Below are 19,998 nucleotides of genomic sequence, written 5' to 3'. Positions count from 1 at the left end.
ATATAAAAAACACAATGAATATTAATTTAAAACAATGGTCCGTGCGGACCCTAAAAATAGGATGGGATACAAAATTCAAACAGACAAAAAAGGCTAATCCAAATCACTTTAAATTCCTGCAATGACGAAATTTTTTGTATTTTTAATGATTTTCCAAGATTTAATTGATAATTTTAAGCCCGAAAAGGACAGCTATGATTGTATCATAACATTGTCGCCGTTTAATGACGTATGATGATGAACGTCGCGACCTCTACTACCAAGTCTCCCACCCCTGGCCAAAAATGTTGGAAGATGTTAATTCAGTTGTCTAATTCTGCAAAAAAACAGCAGGCGACCGACATGACACTAAACTACTGTCATTTCAAAAGGCAACTTTAAGAAACACTAGAAACCAAGAATATAAATTGGGGTGGTCAGTAACAATCTTAATTTCTAGATCAAACAGAGTGATAAACTATGGAATAATGTAATCACTCCATTCTGAAAAGCAAACAAACAAAAAACATTACAACAAACCACTAACTAGTACTTTGTTGCTCCACTGCTGGCTTTTAGTTCAGCTTGCAGTTTCTGGAGCATGAACAAGTACATCACTCTACAATACTCTTCATCAATCTTGCTCCAACTTTCTCTGATTGCTGTTGTCAGATCAGCTTTGCAGGTTGGAGTTTTGCCATGGACCAACTTCTTCAATTTCCACCACAGACTTTCAGTTCGATTTGCAGGCCCTAACATTGACCTTATGTATCTGTCTTCAAATACACTTTTTACAGTGTTTGCTCTATATCAGGATGCATGATCATCTTGAAAATCATTATCAATAAGATAAGTGTCCGAAATGCCAATGTAAACGTGCATTTATTGAAGATGTAATGGCAGCCATTTCCCCGGTGCCGTTACCTGGCATGCAGCCCCGCATCAACAATGACTGTGGAAATGAGCATCAATCTCAATGGATCTGATTTGCGATTAATGTCTTCATCCATAGTCCACCATTGCTTTTCCTTAGCCCATGTTAACTTGTTTTTTTCCTGTTTAGTAGTTCATGACAGCTTTCTTTCAGCCTTCCTTGATGTAAATCCAATTTCCTTTTAGACACTTTCTCACAGTTCGGTCACAGACGGTGACTCCAGTTTCTTCACATTTGTTCTTCATTTCTTTTTTTTTGCTGTGCATTTTCTGTTTTCAACACATATTGCTTGAAGTTTTCTGTCTTGACGCTTTCATTATTTTCTTTGGTCTACCAAAGACAACCTTTTTGCCTTTGACAACCTTCCCATGTTGTTGGTACTTTGCCCAAATTTTAGACACAGCTGACTGTGAACAATACACATATTTTGCAACATGGAGTAATGATTTACCTTTTTGAATAATTTTGATCATTCTCTCCTTTGTTTCAATTGACATCCCTTGTGTTGGAGCCATGATTCACACTAATCCACCTGGTGCAACAGCTCTCCAAGGTGTGAACACCCTTTTTAACTGCAGACTAATGAACAGATCTAATGTGATGCAAGTGTAAGCTTTGGAAATGAACATTTGCAGGGTGGTACCATCATTTTTTCCTCAGAACTGAGTGATTCCATATTTTTCTCACTCTGCTTGATCTAATAATGAAACTGTTCATGACTACCAGAATGTATATTCTTGATTAATACTTCAAGTTGAAATTACTTTTATGTCATGTCTGATTTCTGCTTTTGTTCTACAAAATTAAACTACGAAATGAACATCACACAAATCTTAATTCCATATTATTTTATCAAGGGGTTATACTACTGCAATAAAAAGACATTGTGTTAATGTTTTAGATGTAAAACAGGATAAATAATTAACAATAGCTAAATACTATATTGTGCAATATATGTTTTGTTTCTTGTATTTGGACAAGTTAGTTAGGTGTTGTGAGAAAGATATAATTTTAAGTGTTCTTTTTTAATCCATAGTCATGTTTAAAGCAGCTAGTATTTTCCCATGTAGTGTGTCTTCTCATGACCTCCTTGCTTTTATCTTTTGTCCGCTAGTAAACTCTTTGTTTTGTCTAAGGGGCTCCTGTTTCTCGGCTTACAGAGCTGTTTTGGCCAGTTTCTTATCTCTTTTGAAGAAGCAGCTGTGCTTCTTTTTGGGCGAGAGGGGCTGTTTTCGCTCTATATAAGCTGATTCTTTTTGTTTGAATTTAGACCTCTTCTTGCTGATGCTATTGTTGCGTTGTAAGAGCCGGTCTCCTAAAGCTTTAGTAAAACTTGGCCAAGTACCATTCTGTCTCTGGGGTCCTTTTTACTCAACATATATGCCATCCAAAAGAACTTGACCAGTGTGTTTTATTCCCTGAGGGGAAGACTGGTTACGCGCAACAGTGTACAGTAGTCGGTTGATTTTACTTTCACCTAAGGTAAAACTAAATTAATCTATTATAACTAACAAACTTGTCTGAATACAAGAAACTAAAAATACACTTGATAACAAGTGAAATTGATCTATTAGAATGAATATTGAGCAAGTTTCGTGGCGAAGTTGGTAGCGTGGCTGTGCCAGCAATCGGAGTGTTGCTGGTTACTGGGGTTCAATTCCCACCTTCTACCTTCCTAGTCATGTCCGTTGTGTCCTTGGGCAAGACACTTCACCCTTTGCCTCTGATGGCTGCTGGTTAGCGCCTTGCATGGCAGCTCCCGCCATCAGTGTGTGAATGGGTAAATGTGGAAATACTGTCAAAGCGCTTTGAGTACCTTGAAGGTAGAAAAGCGCTATACAAGTATAACCCATTTATTTATTTATATTTATTTATAAAAATACAATCCCACCCAGACCTGTGGCACTAGTATCATGTCAAAATTATACAAAGACTATCATATTTCTCAGTGTGCAGAACAACAGAAATCCCCATTGCATCCTCACCCACTCAAAATTCCCACACTGCTGGAAGGAAGGTGACAGATGAACTGAAGCAGATTGTTTGGTGACTAATCCGAGTTGAGCAAAGGAGGAGTAACTGTACCAGGAAGTGCAAAGTGCAGGCAGGCAGTGCCTCTGTGCATTTGCATCACAAACAGAGACGTCACAAACAGGAACAACCATCCTGTTAAACCTGCCATGCAACAGTAAGTATGGATTGGGAGAAACCCACTCAAGACATTCGAGATTCAAACAATATATATTTCAAATCAGATGAGAACAAAGGAACAGAAGATATATATAAACATTTTGTAATGAGTCATGGTAGAAATTATTCAACGGTTTATAGAACATAAATAAATGTTGTGAGTTTTCAAATGATAGTGATCTGATATTACAATGCAATACAATAGTAATACATATTACATAATAAATTAGTAACGGAAAAATTATGTACTTGTGTATAATCTTTATATTTTTAGAACCATGATCAACATTTTTATCTTTATTTGTATTGTTTATTATATGTGCAAGCGCTGCAAGTCGTTTGGAAGTATAAACTCTGGAAAGACATGTAAAATAACATGAAATCTTGTAAAATAGGAACATAAAATCCTGATTAAATATAGAAAACAATAAAATTAAAATTAAAAAACCCTATTGTGATTAACTGAAATAGAGTTAAATTAAAATATATAACTACAAAATAATGTACTGTGCAAAACAGTACATTGTATTGTTTTGTTATACCTTCACATATTTTTTTAAGTATTTAAAAAATTAATAAAATAATTAACATTTATTTAAAATGCTTATTGAAATGCTAAAAACAATAATATGATATTTTTGAATAGTATTTTATTCACGGGGGGATATTTTTTCTAGCTATTATTACTAGTATATTGTAGTGATACATAATTTTTCTACAATAATTTACAGTATTTCCATCCATCCATCCATTTTCTACCGCTTATTCCCTTCGGGGTCGCGGGGGGCGCTGGAGCCTATCTCAGCTACAATCGGGCGGAAGGCGGGGTACACCCTGGACAAGTCGCCACCTCATCGCAGTTACAGTATTTCATAGTATTAATTTTTTTAACTTAAAAATATTTCAAATAATATAATACCTAATTAAACCCAATATATGATATTATATAAATGTATATACAGTATCTTATACATGTACATATGCATATATATGTATGTATATGTATATATATATATATTTTTTTAATATATATATATATATATATATATATACACATATATATATATATATATATATATATATATATATATATATATATATATATATATATATATATATATATATATATATATATATTTATTTTATTTTTTTTATATATATATATATATATATATATATACACATATATATATATATATATATATATATATATATATATATATATATATATATATATATATATATATATATATATATATATATATATATATATAAAAATAAAATAAATAAATAAATAAATAAATATATATATATATATAAATATATACACACATACATATATATGCATTTGTACGTGTATAAGATACTGTATATACATTTATATTATATCATATATTGGGTTTAATTAGGTATTCTATTATTTGAAATATTTTTAAACATTAAACATTTAGATTTGAAAAGTATTTTTTTCCTCATATATCAGGGGGGTTGTGGAAAGGAATGAGTTAAATAATAAAGTTGATTTATTTTTCAAATGGAAGTGTTTTATGATTGGAAGAAGTCATGGTAATTACGACAGGAAAAGGCGTGGCTTGTCACCAAAATGGGCGGGGTCTTAAAAAAAAAACAACCCACTCGTCCACAGGTAGATTCCCCTGTGAAAGTCGCTTGTTGTTGCTCGCTTGGAGTTGGAAGATAATTATTTTTGGGAGCTATTATTCATTGGGGAAGAAAGTGCTTTTCGCGCTAATAGAAGACTTTCCCGGGAATTCTGAGAAGAGTTCTGTCAGCCCGGAAGTGGCAGGCCTGCCGGGACGTATGGCGTGGACCTTTCCTGCAGTCATGGGTCGGTTGTCACAGGGCGTGTTTGGTTGAGAACTCGCTGTCAACAGCTCGCAGGTCACATACTCTTGGATGAAAGGTAAGTTTTTAAGTAAGCCAACGTAGTAAAACTTTTTGTAGTTTAGCCCCACTTTGTTTGGTAAGACGTTAGCCTAGCAATTAGTGTCAAATAGAACCAATGTCAATATTAGCTGAAAATATTTTCTAGGAAATATGCGTGTTTTTTAATCCCTGCACAATACAATTTTATAAAAGTATTTTTATGATAATTTAACTGATTAATTTAGGTTATGGTTAATTGAAACACTTTATTGAATAATCTGTACCAAAAATATATATTTTATTGTAAATCGTGCCTCTCAGGTTGTGGCCATAAGCCGAGAAGTTGGTCAACTTTGAAATTCAATGTATGCCCGGCAGACATCTGTAGGAAGACACGACAAGATGCTTTTTTGCTTTTCGATTTTTTTTTTACCTGAGTAAAATTCCCAATAGTCTGCATCCCAGTGAGAGCAGACATTGTACAGTGAGGGATTGTTTTAATATGTTCGTAGTTTGTATTTCTTGTTTATTGTTTATCACTAGTGCTAGATGCTTAGAGCCGGATCTGAATATCACTCAGCTTCTAAAACTTGTAGCTAGAGATGTCCGATAATATCGGTCTGCCGATATTATCGGCCGATAAATGCGTTAAAATGTAATATCGGAAATTATCGGTATCGTTTTTTTTATTATCAGTATCGGTTTTTTTTGTTTTTGTTTTTTTAATTAAATTCACATAAAAAACACAAGATACACTTACAATTAGTGCACCAACAGGGGATAGCAGATCTATTCTATGTGTCATACTTGATCATTTCGCGATATTGCCATATTTTTGCTCAAAGGATTTAGTAGAGAACAACGACGATAAAGATCGCAACTTTTGGTATCTGACAAAAAAAAGCCTTGCCCCTACCGGAAGTAGCGTGACGTAGTCAGTTGAACATTTCCGCAAAGTTCCCTATTGTTTACAGTGATGGCGGCCAGAAGTGAGAGCGATTCGGACCGAGAAAGCGACGATTTCCCCATTAATTTGAGCGAGGATGAAAGATTTGTGGATGAGGAAAGTGCAAGTGAAGGACTAGTGGGGAGTGGAAGCAATTCAGATAGGGAAGATGCTGTGAGAGGTGGGTGGGACCTGATATTCAGCTGGGAATGACGACAACAGTAAATAAACACAAGATATATATATACTCTATTAGCCACAACACAACCAGGCTTATATTTAACATGCCACAAATTAATCCCGCATAACAAACACCTAGGTGTTTGTTATGCTAGCTCCTAGCTCCCGTCCATATAACGCGCCAATACAATTCAAACACCTGCACAACACACACAATCACTCAGCCCAAAGGACCGTTCACCTAACCCAAGGTTCATAAAGCTTATATATTTACCCAAAGTTACGTACGTGACACGCACGTACGGGCAAGTGATCAAATGTTTGGAAGCGCAGCTGCATACTCACGGTAGCACGTCTGCGTCTGTGTATCCAAATCAAAGTAATCCTGGTAAGAGTCTGTGTTGTCCCAGTTCTCTACAGGCGTCTGTGTATCGAAGTCAAAGTCCTCCTGGTAAGAGTCTCTGTTGTCCGAGTTCTTCGATCTTGACTGCATCTTTCGGGAATGTAAACAATGAAACACCGGCTGTGTTGTGTTGCTGACTTCGATACAATTCAAACACCTGCACAACACACACAATCACTCAGCCCAAAGGACCGTTCACCTAACCCAAGGTTCATAAAGCTTATATATTTACCCAAAGTTACGTACGTGACACGCACGTACGGGCAAGTGATCAAATGTTTGGAAGCGCAGCTGCATACTCACGGTAGCACGTCTGCGTCTGTGTATCCAAATCAAAGTAATCCTGGTAAGAGTCTGTGTTGTCCCAGTTCTCTACAGGCGTCTGTGTATCGAAGTCAAAGTCCTCCTGGTAAGAGTCTCTGTTGTCCGAGTTCTTCGATCTTGACTGCATCTTTCGGGAATGTAAACAATGAAACACCGGCTGTGTTGTGTTGCTGACTTCGATACAATTCAAACACCTGCACAACACACACAATCACTCAGCCCAAAGGACCGTTCACCTAACCCAAGGTTCATAAAGCTTATATATTTACCCAAAGTTACGTACGTGACACGCACGTACGGGCAAGTGATCAAATGTTTGGAAGCTCAGCTGCATACTCACGGTAGCACGTCTGCGTCTGTGTATCCAAATCAAACTAATCCTGGTAAGAGTCTGTGTTGTCCCAGTTCTCTACAGGCGTCTGTGTATCGAAGTCAAAGTCCTCCTGGTAAGAGTTTCTGTTGTCCGAGTTCTTCGATCTTGACTGCATCTTTCGGGAATGTAAACAATGAAACACCGGCTGTGTTGTGTTGCTGACTTCGATACAATTCAAACACCTGCACAACACACACAATCACTCAGCCCAAAGGACCGTTCACCTAACCCAAGGTTCATAAAGCTTATATATTTACCCAAAGTTACGTACGTGACACGCACGTACGGGGAAGTGATCAAATGTTTGGAAGCGCAGCTGCATACTCACGGTAGCACGTCTGCGTCTGTGTATCCAAATCAAAGTAATCCTGGTAAGAGTCTGTGTTGTCCCAGTTCTCTACAGGCGTCTGTGTATCAAAGTCAAAGTCCTCCTGGTAAGAGTCTCTGTTGTCCGAGTTCTTCGATCTTGACTGCATCTTTCGGGAATGTAAACAATTAAACACCGGCTGTGTTGTGTTGCTGACTTCGAGTATATCGATATGTCGCCCAGCCCTAGTTGGAAGTACAGCAAAACAACTCTACCATAACCACTTCTTCCACCTGCGTCGACTGCTTGTCTGTACTTTCCACGAATTACTTTCAGTCAAACAAACACACAATATATCGAGTATATCGATATATCGCCCAGCCCTAATTCAGACTCAAAAATATAAGATTGCGGATCATCATTTGTCCCAAAGTAGTGGTTGTTTGCTCTCCCAAGGTCTGTCATGATTAGTAGTGTTGTTGTCGAAGGAAATGGCGAACCTTTCGATGTGCCACCAAAAATAAATGTACCGACAATGCTTAAAATGACCAAAATAATGTAAATATTACATGTTATTGTGACTGTGCCTGTTACTACATTACGGTACATACTTACACCATGTATATAAAACGTTGAACAAGGTTTTTAAAGGGCTTTATATGCGGAATAGATTGAATCTCCATTACCTCCATTTTAGCCACCTATTGCCATCGTTTTTTTACGATTTACAATTTCTTATTTTTTTTTAGGAAAAAAAAAATTTTAATACAGTAAAATAATGTTAGACTGAAGTTACCAACATTTAATGCTAGCATCAATGCATACGTCGAAAGTACCAGTATAATAGAAAAACAAGTTGCCTCTATATTTAAAAGTATGTACTAAAAATATGACATCGAAAACAAAATATAAGAAAAATAAATGTGTCTGTATTTTTTGATTAAAAGTGTGTACATGTTATAAATGTAAGTATTAATTTGGAATCAAATCCTGTAATACAAAAAGTGTAAGATTTAAGAAATCTGATCATTGATTCATGTGTTGAAAATGGAGCATCCATGCAGAAAATGTGGAAACATTATGAATCTATACCATGAATGCTGGGGTCTATCTCAGCTAAACTGGGTGGTCAGCCAATAGCTGGGTTACAACCATGTGATTAGACGTCAGATGGATGGCAAACTCTAAAAATCACTCCAGATTCTCTACTGCTCGCTAGTGTCACCATATCTGAGTGATTGTGCAGAAATATGGGGAAATAAATACAAAAGTACTTCATTCATGAACCGTGTTACAAAAAAGATCAGTTAGAATAATACATAATGTTGGATATAGAGAACATACAAACCCTTTATTTATTGAATCAAAAATACTGAAATTCCACAGTATAGTGAATTTGCAAACAGCAAAAATTATGCACAAAGCAAACTATAACCTGCTAGCCAAAAATATACAACAATTCTTCTCAACAAAAAAGGAGAAATATAACCTTATAGACAAATGTAATTTAAAACATTTATATGTACGTACAACACTTAAGACCTTTAGTATATCAGTATGTGTGATTAAATTATGGAATGGATTAAGCAAACAAATAAAACAATGATCCAATTCAAGAAACTCTTCAAACTTAGTGTTTACAAATTACAAATAATGATAAATGATAAATGGGTTATACTTGTATAGCGCTTTTCTACCTTCAAGGTACTCAAAGCGCTTTGACAGTATTTCCACATTCACCCATTCACACACACATTCACACACTGATGGCGGGAACTGCCATGCAAGGCGCTAACCAGCAGCCATCAGGAGCAAGGGTGAAGTGTCTTGCCCAAGGACACAACGGACGTGACTAGGATGGTAGAAGGTGGGGATTGAACCCCAGTAACCAGCAACCCTCCGATTGCTGGCCCTGCCACTCTACCAACTTCGCCACGCCGTCCCCTGCTAGCCTGCTAGCCTAAGAAAAAGAACCATGATAAACATACTGAATTAATTTCATCCATCCATTCATTTTCTAGATAATCTTATTTATCTCACCATATGACATATAACTTACTTCACTAATTAATATTTATTTATCTATTTTTATTGTTATTTATGGAGTATATTGTGAATAAATTGAGAACAGGAAGTGAACAAAAGTGTTAGCAGTTGCTATGTAAAGGAAAAGGGGTAGGATTAAATAAACTCTGCTTCTTCCTACTCCTTTTCGAACATGTTGAATAGAGAAACTGGAAATGCTGTATGCATGAATGTTTGAAATAAAGTCAAACTCAACTCAACTTTCAATATGGCGACCTTGAGCAGGCCAGAACAGCTGATCTGAGGTGGTTCGATCAGTCCTGAGTAATTTAACCCGGAGTTAAGACTAGGGCCTCTTCAAACAGTCCAAGATTCGACGACTCGATTCGGAGGAGTCTGATTGACTATCAACATTGCAGTCCAGGGAGGCGGAGTTAAGAACCAGCTGGTGTGCAGCAGGTGTGTTGGGAGAGTGGCTCCATTGCGTTCTTCATTAGTAAGAGACTCTTGTGTGCAGACAAATAGTTTTTAGAGATCATTCTTATCTGCTTACAATTTTGGCTGTCACTAGAAAGCGATCGCTCCGTACCACCGCGCCACTTCTGGCCGGCCAAATCCCACTATACGCCCTGGTGGAACTCACCAGAAATTGGACACGCCGCCTCTCCCCAGAGGTCTTTTTGCTGGTAAAGGTGATGATCCTTCAGCAGGTTCACATACGGAAACTTGGTTATGATTAGTCAAGTTTGATGTCGTCTATTTACCTTGTTTATTTGTTTATCAGAGAGGTATAGCTTTTTTGGGGTTGTTTTGTTCACTTTGACAGAGCTACTCAATTATTGTGTGAATGCTTCAAAGCATTCACACCCATGGTTTTTTTTACACCAAAATTAATCTATTTATTATTGTGTAAATGGGCCAAAGCATTCACTCATACGGTTGTCTACACCAAAATTCATCTATTTATTCTTCTTCTTCTTCTCCAGATTTTGGCGCGCGCTACCTTCCACATTTTTCATCCGATCCAAACTGTTCCAATTTCAAACTGTTAAGCCTGTTCAGGAATCGCGGGCTTTCCCTTGACAAATCCCAAAAATTCCCAGATTTCCCAGAATTCCCGGTTTGTCGGGACATTTTTCCCATTCAACATGAATTGGCCATTTTTCAAACTTCCACCATTTCCACTAAGTCAATATCGTTGAGTGGCTTTAGGGGTGTAACGATTCGTTTAAACAACAATTCGATTCCATATTTGTTGTTGACGATACGATTCAGGAACGATTTTGTTTTTTGAGAACGATTCGATCTGAAACAAATAAGTGAATTGAAATCGATCTAGTAACTTTTTAGAAAAAAAAATCAATCAGTGTGACTGTGAGATAAATACTGGACACAGGTGAAGTTTCCTATATTCCTGTTATTTCTTGTAAGGGAATTAGGTATAAATGAAGTATGGATACAAACCAGCAAGTAAGCAACAATTAATGGCCATTCAAATCTTATCTGAATAAAGTGCAACCAACACTTAAAGGCCTACTGAAATGATTTTTTTTATTTAAACGGGAATAGCAGATCCATTCTATGTGTCGTACTTGATCATTTCGCGATATTGCCATATTTTTGCTGAAAGGATTTAGTAGAGAAAATCGACGATAAAGTTCGCAACTTTTGCTCGCTGATAAAAAAAAAGCCTTGCCTGTACCGGAAGTAGCGTGACGTCACAGGAGCTAGTATTCCTCACAATTCCCCATTGTTTACAATGGAGCGAGAGAGATTCGGACCGAGAAAGTGACGATTACCCCATTAATTTGAGTGAGGATGAAAGATTCGTAGATGAGGAACGTTACAGTGAAGGACTTGAGAGGCAGTGATGGACGTATCTTTTTTCGCTCTGACCGTAACTTAGGTACAAGCTGGCTCATTGGATTCCACACTCTCCTTTTTCTATTGTGGATCACGGATTTGTATTTTAAACCACCTCGGATACTATATCCTCTTGAAAATGAGAGTCGAGAACACGAAATGGACATTCAGTGCCTTTTATCTCCACGACAATATATCGGCGAAATGCTTTAGCTACGAGCTAACGTGATAGCATCGTGCTTTAACTGCATATAGAAACAAAAAAAATAAACCCCTGACTGGAAGGATAGATAGAAAATCAACAATACTATTAAACCGTGGACATGTAAATACACAGTTAAGGCTTTCCAGGCTGGCGAAGGTTAACAATGCTGTGCTAACGACGCCATTGAAGCTAACTTAGCAACCGGACCGCACAGAGCTATGCTAAAAACATTAGCTCTCCACCTACGCCAGCCAGCCCTCATCTGCTCATCAACACCCGTGCTCACCTGCGTTCCAGCGATCGGCAGCAGGACGAAGGACTTCACCCGATGCGTTTGGCGGCCCGGAGACGTAGGAAGTCAAGGTGAGGTCGGCGGCTAGCGCGTCTGCTCTCCAACAAAGTCCTCCTGGTTGTGTTGCTGTAGTCCGCTGCTAATACACCGATCCCACCTACAACTGTCTTCTTTGCAGCCTTCATTGTTCATTAAACAAATTGCAAAAGATGTCCAGAATACTGTGGAATTATGAAATGAAAACAGAGCTTTTTGTATAGGATTCTACGGGGTACCATAACTTCCGTTACTCTGACTTCGTCACGCGCATACGTCATCATACCGCGACGTTTCAGCCGGATATTTCCCGGGAAATTTTAAATGTCACTTTATAAGTTAACCCGGCCGTATTGGCATGTGTTGCAATGTTAAGATTTCATCATTGATATATAAACTATCAGACTGCGTGGTCGGTAGTAGTGGGTTTCAGTAGGCCTTTAAGATTGAATTAACAAGAGGAAACAATTTCTGCTCACATTTTCAAAATTTGAGCAAAATATAAATTTCAATAAAGGCACTCGTTTTTTAACACGCGTCCTTTTTGACCCTCGGGCCGTGCCGTAGCGGGGGGGGGGGGGGACTTGGCTACAGTTCACTTGTTAGCGAGCAGAAATGGACAAAGAAAAGGGCACATTGTGGATATATCAGGTTCAAAGCCAAAGCAACTTGTTCTCCCGACAAGAAAATACTATTTTTCGCCGAGACGACGTCACTGCAGCAAATGCCTGCAAGAAATCGAGATTTAAAAAAAAAAAAGATGTTTTTTTGCTTACAAGATATTTTTTTCTAACCAGTTCATTCTTTGTTAGACCAATTCTTTAATTTAAATAATATTTTCCTGAGAGCCAGCGTCCTACACAGTGGACATATGAATCAGTTTCGGGGATGCTACGGTTTTCAGCAGAATTTAGCACAGATTTTAGTTATATTTACAAAAATGAAAATTAAAAAATATTTTTCTTTGTTAAATGTTTTTTCATCCCAGAAAATCTGATTAATATTAAATCTCTAAAATCTAAATCTTTTTATTGACTAACAAGATATAATTTTCTTAGCAGTCTTGTATAATGATAGTATATGTAACTAACCATGACCTCAGAATCCTCTCCCGACATGAGGCTACAGGAATAATTCTGTTTAGACATCTATTGGGTTACGCAGGAACATAGACATCATGTCTGACAGCTTCCTTCATGTTTATCAGGAAGGAGGAGACATAAAACGTCAGTTTGTTCAAGAAAACCTCCCAGCGAGCAGGTTAGGTAAACAGAGTATACTAACTGACTCCAAATCTGAAATGAAAAAAACGTATATTTCCCTCATAGCATGGATGAGGCACTCAGAATTTTCACTTGAAGTCCAAATATACAAGTCATGTATCATCAAGAAATAGCTGACTGTGATGGGGTTATATCCAGGCGTCATCAGTTTATGCTCATAGACTTAAATTAGTCAGAGCCAGTCTGAGCACTGGTGCCAAATACCACACAATTTATACTCTAACAGGAGAAGGCGCGCATGCCCAGGCAAGAATCGAGTGGATTAGGTGTAGAATACAACTTTAAAGATGCAACACATCTGTCATCAGAATGGAATCACCCTTGTTAGCAATGAGGTATTGTGTGGCACAATCATCACTCAGTGGAATTTTCAAAGTCATAAAAATGGGATCCCACAGTACATTTTTGGGGTCCCACTTTTTTGTAACCGTTTTGAAAACAAATGGTAAATGTATGCATTATCCTGTTATGTTTCAAGTTTCGAGTTTATTCACAATACCATATTACAATTACAACAGTAGTGAATATCCATTTAAAGGCCTACTGAAATGAATTTTTTTTATTTAAACGGGGATAGCAGATCTATTCTATGTGTCATACTTGATCATTTCGCGATATTGCCATATTTTTGCTGAAAGGATTTAGTATAGAACAACGACGATAAAGATTGCAACTTTTGGTATCTGATAAAAAAAAGGCTTGCCTCTACCGGAAGTAGCGTGACGTAGTCAGTTGAACATATATGCAAAGTTCCCTATTGTTTACAATGATGGCCGCATGAAGTGAGAGAGATTCGGACCGAGAAAGCGACAATTTCCCCATTAATTTGAGCGAGGATGAAAGATTTGTGGATGAGTAAAGTGCAAGTGAAGGACTAGTGGGGAGTTGAAGCTATTCAGATAGGGAAGATGCTGTGAGAGCCGGGGGTGACCTGATATTCAGCTGGGAATGACTACAACAGTAAATAAACACAAGACATATATATACTCTATTAGCCACAACACAACCAGGCTTATATTTAATATGCCACAAATTAATCCTGCATAAAAACACCTGCGTGTTTGTTACGCTAGCTCCTAGCTCCTCTGCTAGCTCCTAGCTCCATAGAACACGCCAATACAATTCAAACACCTGATCAACACACACAATCACTCAGCCCAAAAGACCGTTCACCTAACCCAAGGTTCATAAAGCTTATATATTTTTAAAAAGTTACGTACGTGACGCGCACATACGGTCAAGCTATCAAATGTTTAGCAGCCAAGGCTGCATACTCACGGTACCTGATATTCAGCTGGGAATGACTACAACAGTAAATAAACACAAGCCATATATATACTCGATTAGCCACAACACAACCAGGCTTATATTTAATATGCCACAAATTAATCCTGCATAAAAACACCTGCGTGTTTGTTACGCTAGCTCCTAGCTCCTCTGCTAGCTCCTAGCTCCATAGAACACGCCAATACAATTCAAACACCTGATCAACACACACAATCACTCAGCCCAAAAGACCGTTCACCTAACCCAAGGTTCATAAAGCTTATATATTTTTAAAAAGTTACGTACGTGACGCGCACATACGGTCAAGCTATCAAATGTTTAGCAGCCAAGGCTGCATACTCACGGTACCTGATATTCAGCTGGGAATGACTACAACAGTAAATAAACACAAGACATATATATACTCTATTAGCCACAACACAACCAGGCTTATATTTAATATGCCACAAATTAATCCTGCATAAAAACACCTGCGTGTTTGTTATGCTAGCTCCTAGCTCCTATGCTAGCTCCTAGCTCCATAGAACACGCCAATACAATTCAAACACCTGATCAACACACACAATCACTCAGCCCAAAAGACCGTTCACCTAACCCAAGGTTCATAAAGCTTATATATTTTAAAAAAGTTACGTACATACGCAAAAAAAAGTTGCGCACATACGGTCAAGCGATCAAATGTTTAGAAGCCAAAGCTGCATACTCACAGTAGCACGTCTGCGTCTTTGTCATCCAAATCAAAGTAATCCTGGTAAGAGTCTGTGTTGTCCCAGTTCTCTACAGGCGTCTGTGTATCGAAGTCAAAAGTCCTCCTGGTTAGAGTCTCTGTTATCCGAGTTATTCCATCTTGACTGCATCTTTCGGGAATGTAAACAAAGAAGCGCCGGCTGTGTACTGTTGTTGCTGACTACGTTCGAAAAATACGTCCATTTCGCACCGACAACTTTCTTCTTTGCTTGCTCAGCTTCCTTCTCCATAATGCAATGAACATGATTGGAACAGATTCACGAACACAGATGTCCAGAATACTGTGGAATTATGAAATGAAAACAGAGCTTTTTCGTATTGGCTTCAATGTGGAAGGCATACCCGTGTTCGCCGGGCTACGTCACGCGCATACGTCATCCTCAGAGGCGTTTCGAAGTTTAGCGGCAAATTTAAAATGTCACTTTATAAGTTAACCCGGCCGTATTGGCATGTGTTATAATGTTAAGATTTCATCATTGATATATAAACTATCAGACTGCGTGGTCAGTACTAGTGGGTTTCAGTAGGCCTTTAAGGATGGTGGTAAGTGAAAGGGTCCCCTGAAACATGGTGGCAAGCACAAAAACGCTATATGATAAACACAAAATAGGAGCACTAAAGCAAGCATACACATACATACATACATTCATTCAACCACGCACAACCCAACAGTAGTCTATCCCACATGGGGCATTAGAGATAGGTGGTTAATAGGTATGATTTCAGTTTCTTTTTGAAGTTGGAGAATTAATACAGCATCCTGAGGCTCTCATCAAGCCGGTTCCAGATCTTCGGTCCCCTGCATACAACACTTCGAGCAGTACAAGCCATTAGACGATGTTTATCTGATATCAGGTCAAAGTTGCGAGTGTTGTGGGCATGCTGGGGACGATAGATAGGAACCAAGCTACAGAGCCTGAGATTCAGCCTGTGGATGACTTGATAGGTTAGACAAGCATTGTGATAAATATTGAACTCTGTCAGTCTTAAGAGATGATAATTATGGAATAGATGTCGAGTGGGGGCATTAAACTTGGACCATGACAGGGCCCATATGATTTTCTTTTGCATGGATTCTAATTTGTGAAGGTAGCTAGGGAAAGTGTTACACCAGATGACATTACAGTAGTTTAGATGTGGTTCAAAGAGAGTTTTGTATAGAGTAAGTATAGCATAAAGAGGAAGATAATGACAAATGTGAAAGAACAGGCCAACGTATTTGGATAATTTGTTTAACAGATGGCTAATGTGACATTTGAAATTGAGGTATTCATCAATGATGACCCCCAGGAATTTTGTGGAGTTCACTCGCTGTATTTCCTGCCCATTGATGTTGATATGGCAGTGCTCAGTATTTGTCCGGTTTTTATTAGAATAGAATAAAATAACATTTTTTTTATTAACATTAAGTGAGAGCTTATTACATTTGAACCAGGAATCCACTTTCACAGATCGAGAAGGCTCCTGTTTGAGGTAAACAAATTTGTATCTTCAGCAAAAATTATTTTATGAAAAGTTTCGGAGGAGTTTACGAAATCATTTATGTATAGGATGAAAAGGAGAGGCCCCAAAATGGATCCTTGGGGAACCCCAAAATTTATGGTCATACAGGGTGAGTTATGATCATTGACGCATACACATTGTTGCCTTCCGTATAGGTAAGAACGGAACCAATCGAGAGGTACAAATCTGACACCATATGGTATAGCTTATACAGCAGGAGTCTCAAACTCAATTTACCTGGGGGCCACTGGATGCAGAAACTGGGTGAGGCTGGGCCGCAAGAAAAGATTTCTTAAAAAAATCTAACATGCACTTTTTAATGAATTCACCTTCTTTGGATGGCTATCCCGCCCTAGCAACATACTTGCCAACCCTCCCGATTTTTCCGGGAGACTCCCGAATTTCAGTGTCCCTCCCGACAATCTCCCGGGGCAACCATTCTACCAAATTTGTCCCGATTTTAACCCGGACAACAGTATTAAGGATGTGCCGTGATGGCACTGCCTTTAACGTCCTCTACAACCTGTCGTCGCGTCCGCTTTTTAACCTTACAAACAGTGTGCCGGCCCAGTCACATGTTGCATGAGGCTTCTGCAGACACACGTAAGTGACTGCAAGACATACTTGGTCAACAGCCATACAGGTCACACTGAGGGTGACCGTATAAACAACTTTATCACTGTTACAAATATGCGCCACACTGTGAACCCACACCAAACAAGAATGACAAACACATTTCTCCGTACCGAGGATGTCGTTGTGGCTTGTGCAGCCCTTTGAGACACTTGTGATTTAGGGCTACAGGGTATATAAATAAACATTGATTGATTGATTGACATTTCGGGAGAACATCCGCACTGTAACACAACATAAACACAACAGAACAAATACCCAGAACACCTTGCAGCCCTAACTCTTCCGGGCTAGAATATACACACTAGCTACCACCAAATCCCGCCCACCTCACTCGACGCACGGAGGGGGCAGGGTTGGATGAAATAGCCTCCGTGTTTTTTCTTGACCTAACGAATATTCCGCTCTACCCCGGTATTGAGCACTGTCTAGCGCAGGGGTCTGCAACCTGCGGATCTGTAGCGCCGCCCTAGTCGCTCCCTGGAGCTTTTTAAAAAAATTATGAAAATAGAAACAAATATTTTTGTTTTAATATGGTTTCTGTTGGAGGACAACATGACACACACCTCTCTAATTGTTAGAAATCACACTGTTTATATTAAGCATGATTCTCTGATGAGAGTATTTGGCGAGCGCCGTTTTATCCTACTAATTTTTGCGGTCCTTGAACTCACATAGTTTGTTTACATGTATAACTTTCTTCAACGATGCCAGAGAAAGACATATTTTATGCCACTCCTTCTTTGTTTCATTTTGTCCACCAATCTTTTTATGCTGTGTGTGAATGCCCAAAGGTGAACTTTGTTGATGTTATTGACTTGTGTGGAGTACTTACAATATCAAGCATATTTGGTCAGTCCATGACTGCAAGCTAATTGATGCTATCATGCTATTTAAGCTAGCTGTATGTACATATTGCATCATTATGCTTCACTTGTAAGTATATTTGAGCTCATTTAATTTCCTATGTCCTCTGTGTATTTAATTTACTGTATATCTGCATTTCTCATGACATATTATCTGTATGTAATATTGCCTGCATTTCTGATAGTGGTTTGTGTGCCGTTATAGACAACAGCAAAGTCAGCTTGCATAGATTGTTATAAATCCATTCGAAGAAGACACCCCGCCATATCCTTTACTTGGACACACACATCTATACCTTTGGCCATTCTAAGCCAGTAATTTAGAGGAGTTATCTCACCCTCTGAGGAGCCTGCGTTTTACTAATGTTTTCCAATGTTGTAAAAATGAGTAGAATAAATATTACATTTCAATATTTCTGTCAACGAAGATTTGTGTCAGCCTGCGACACATAGTCATTTTGATAGTAGGCTAATATAGGCACGTATATCATGCGTTGACTTCATTATATCACTTATAGAAGGCTTTTAATATTTTGCAGCTCCAGGCTGATGTTTGTATTTTTGGTCCAATATGGCTCTTTCAACATTTTGGGTTGCCGACCCCTGGTCTAACAGATAAACCACAGTAACCTCAGATAAACCACAGTAACCTCAGCTATATATATACACTACCGTTCAAAAGTTTGGGGTCACCCAAACAATTTTGTGGAATAGCCTTCATTTCTAAGAACAAGAATAGACTGTCGAGTTTCAGATGAAAGTTCTCTTTTTCTGGCCATTTTGAGCGTTTAATTGACCCCACAAATGTGATGCTCCAGAAACTCAATTTGCTCAAAGGAAGGTCAGTTTTGTAGCTTCTGTAACGAGCTAAACTGTTTTCAGATGTGTGAACATGATTGCACAAGGGTTTTCTAATCATCAATTAGCCTTCTGAGCCAATGAGCAAACACATTGTACCATTAGAACACTGGAGTGATAGTTTCTAGAAATGGGCCTCTATACACCTATGTAGATATTGCACCAAAAACCAGACATTTGCAGCTAGAATAGTCATTTACCACATTAGCAATGTATAGAGTGTATTTCTTTAAAGTTAAGACTAGTTTAAAGTTATCTTCATTTAAAAGTACAGTGCTTTTCCTTCAAAAATAAGGACATTTCAATGTGACCCCAAACTTTTGAACGGTAGTGTATGTGTATATATATATATATATATATATATATATATATATATATATATATATATATATATATATATATATATATATATATATATATATATATATATATATATATATGTCTTAATTAGATTATCCAAAAAAAATAGTGCTCGATACCGTGGTAGAGCGTAGTATGTATGTGTGGGGAAAAAAATCACAAGACTATTTCATCTCTACAGGCCTGTTTCATGAGGGTTTTCCTCAATCCTCAGGAGAAATCTCCTGAGGATTGCGGAAAACCCTCATGAAACAGGCCTGTAGGGATGAAATAGTCTTGTGATTTTTTTTCCCCCCCACATATATATATATATATATATATATATATATATATATATATATATATATATATATATATATATATATATATATATATATATATATATATATATATATATATATATATATATATATATATATATATATGTATGTGTGTGTGTGTGTGTGTGCGAGAATATTTTTTTTCTTGTTTTCAGTACCTTGGCAAGTTAAAGATTAATTTGTGTGTACATAAACTAGGA

General features: G+C 37.8%; 1 protein-coding gene across 2 annotated transcripts in view; it reads left to right on the top strand.

Annotated features, from left to right (window-relative positions):
- Positions 1-4,726: 4,726 nt before the first annotated feature.
- Positions 4,727-19,998, top strand: part of tnk1 (tyrosine kinase, non-receptor, 1) — a 65,269-nt gene continuing 49,997 nt past the window's right edge. For both annotated transcript variants that reach the window (XM_062066188.1, XM_062066187.1), the window contains exon 1: positions 4,727-5,024. The gene's annotated coding sequence lies outside the window, so the exon portion shown is untranslated. The remainder of the gene's footprint in view (positions 5,025-19,998) is intronic.

This window comes from Entelurus aequoreus, linkage group LG12 (genome assembly GCF_033978785.1).
Source record: "Entelurus aequoreus isolate RoL-2023_Sb linkage group LG12, RoL_Eaeq_v1.1, whole genome shotgun sequence".
NCBI lineage: Eukaryota > Metazoa > Chordata > Actinopteri > Syngnathiformes > Syngnathidae > Entelurus > Entelurus aequoreus.
Note: the sequence above shows the minus strand (reverse complement) of the source record. Positions and strands in the feature narration are given on the sequence as shown.